The 2,987-nt window shown below is 33.9% G+C and overlaps 1 long non-coding RNA gene across 1 annotated transcript; it reads left to right on the top strand.

Annotated features, from left to right (window-relative positions):
* The first annotated feature begins 1,026 nt into the window (after positions 1-1,026).
* Positions 1,027-2,446, top strand: LOC143566488 (uncharacterized). The gene is made up of 4 exons (XR_013141242.1): positions 1,027-1,097; positions 2,074-2,157; positions 2,221-2,268; positions 2,352-2,446. It is a non-coding gene; the product is annotated as an uncharacterized LOC143566488 (long non-coding RNA).
* Positions 2,447-2,987: the final 541 nt, after the last annotated feature.

The following is a 2,987-nucleotide window of genomic DNA, read 5'->3' on the forward strand; positions in this document are numbered from 1 at the left end:
TGGACACAGATATAATTTATTACTGAATTAAATGATCCCATCCAGTAAGAGAACTTAAACATTAGTTATATCAATATTGCATAAGTCGCTAAGCGGTCCCTAGGCGGCCGACCCCCTTGGATGGAGTGCTCGGAGTATTCGCGGAGTACTCGGACATAATAAATATAAAGAAAATTAATTTTTGTGTAATATATATTTCAAATATCATAAGTTTACTAATATTTATAACAAAATAAGTGAATATCAATATAAATAAGAAAAATACATTTTTAAATACTAATTTGTTCTAAAAATTGTTAATCATTAATTAAAAAAAATGATATTCGTTTTTTAATACTATAGAAATATGAATGATGTTGTAATTCTAAGTCAAAATAGGCCCAATAACCGACTAGATGTATTTCTGGCTGATATTGACCACATTTGAACAATTTTTAGCAACTAGGCGGAGTTAAAGAAACTCCCCTCGGCACCATACCCTGTAGCGAGTACTCGGCTTTGCTGACCTACTTTTACAACATTGAGTTATATCACAATTCGACTTCCCTTGATATTATTATAAGTTCATTGATGCAAACAATAAAGCTACCTGCTTCGGCGGTGGTTGTGTGAGGGCGAAACGAAGATGGTTTCGGTTCGTCAGGATAACAACAATAACTATAGTCTTGAGGAATAGTCGAAGATAATACAAAGATGGCGTATTGAGAGAATATGGTTGAATTGAAGTTGATAGACGGGTTAGTATTGAATATATGGTTGGACACAATAGTGACAGATTGAGGTGATCACATATTGAAATGAAATACCTAGGATGGGGCGGGGCAACGAGTCAGGCGGTCCGTTATAGAAAAGTGGTTGGCGTTAATTATAGTATCACGTAAAAAACACAATTTCAAAAAGTGAAGATTTTGTAATTGTTAGAGGGGGCAAAGTGAAAAGAGGTTGAAAAGACCCAAACCAAACAAATCGGGTCGGGTGCAATGATATTGATATTGGTATTAGTAATATTCACACACAAAAGAAATCCCCAATCATCTCGCACAAACCCTAAATCGGAATGAGTATGTCGTTGTCGTCTCTCCAAGGCGAAGAAGAAGGTATGTATTTATATTATGTATGTATGGATTTCTATTAATTATTATTATTCATGGACAAAAATTGATTATTTACTTTTACATCTTTATAATAATAATAATTAACAGGGGTATGCACGATGGAGGAGGCTCTGAAGCGCCATTGTGTTGTTGAGAATCCAAATCCGAACTTCGCATCCGGTAATAGTTCGTTTTTTAAAGCATCATATTATTATTATTATTAGAAGTAGAAGAAGAAGTAGAAGAAGAAGAAGAAGATATTTGAATGAATTAACAACAACAGCTTGTCCTCAGGTACCAAATCATCCATTTTCAAGCGCTCATCACTTGATGTTTTTTCAGGTAATAACACACTTGAACATATCAACAACATATATATATATATATATATATATATATATATATATATATATATATAACGTGACCATGCTCTCTTTTGTCTGAATGCATATCTGGATTAATTAGTCCTTTGTTATTTAATTACGATAGGCTGTAGAATGCCTCGCAAGCGCCCTCTTGTTGCCTCTGCAGCACTCATTCAAGGTACGTAAATTCGTAATCTATGCTCCTGGAATAGTTTAAATTAATTATACCTGACATATTCTACTCGTTAACCAATAATAAAGACAAAACATGTTTATAAAAAACTTAAACTTCACATACTTAGTACCTGGTTTAGACATACAAACCATACTTAAAACAAGTGGCACTGGCAATGCACCTGCACATTCTTAAAAAAACATAAACAAATAGTCTAGAATCAACAACAATTAAAAACATAAACACATGAAGCCTCCAGTGCCTCGTTTTTTTCTCTTAACTTTTCCATTGTTGTAAAACTGGTTTAACTATTTAGGATGGATGGTTAGCATGTTTATTCGTGACTAAACTCACATTTACACAAAGTGGTTTCGTTTGAGCATTACTTGATCAAGATCATTTGCAATCACGATTATCTTGTTAATTTATACACATATAGGTAGAGAGAAGCGCCGCTGTGTGGATCTTGGCCAGTCCTTTGTTGAGAATCCAAGCTCTGCATCAGCAACTGCTGCTGATTCTGGTAACCGTTTGTTTGTTTGGTTGGGCTGTAAAACATATTTTTAATGTCAGTTATGCCTGATAGGTACCAGTGCTGAAGTGCCAGGAGGATCCATTTTCGAGATTTTGGCTGGTATAGTGAGCAAGTCCCCTTTTGTCTGACCGTTAGTCAAGATTTTTGGATTAACTTAAAAATCTTGTCTTGTTAATTAATAGGTAGAAAGGCTCTCAAGTGCCCTTGTGAGGCTGATATTGTTAACTCTGCATCAGCAACTACTGGTAACATATTTGGATTCGGTGGAGGACCTTAATCTTTAATATTCCTTTTAATAAATCACTTTTATATTTTCATGTCGTGTGAATCCAAGCTCAAGTGAAAGGGAAGCGCTCTCGTGTTGAGAATCCAAGCTCTGTATCAGCAACTTCTGGTAGCCACTCGTTTGATTGCTATTATCCTTTGTAAAATATGCTTCTATTCTTATAGTTATAATAAATTAATAAGTAACTATGTACATAGTAGTTTTTTTATTTTCATCATGTTCTTATTGAACAATTTTTTTATTTATTTATACCTAATAGGTACCAATTTCAAGCCTTGCTCTCTGTCTATGGATTCGTCAGATGATGAATATGATCCTTCAGGTAACATTCACCTTTCTGCTTAAGCTTAAGAGGAAATTAATGTAATATTTCCATAAATGTCAGTGGTTCTAGAGTTGAAAAAATAAAACATAAACAAAATTACTTTTGTCTTGCATAGAAAAGGAAATGTTATAAACTCGGTAGCAAGCTAAATTCTTCTACTTGATTTAGGATCCCCTTTTTCCTCATCATCTGTCTATTGTATTGTAC

The sequence above is a fragment of the Bidens hawaiensis genome, unplaced genomic scaffold, assembly GCF_021521415.1.
Source record: "Bidens hawaiensis isolate Kalapana, Puna unplaced genomic scaffold, B.hawaiensis_p1.1 tig00001236_1, whole genome shotgun sequence".
Lineage (NCBI taxonomy): Eukaryota > Viridiplantae > Streptophyta > Magnoliopsida > Asterales > Asteraceae > Bidens > Bidens hawaiensis.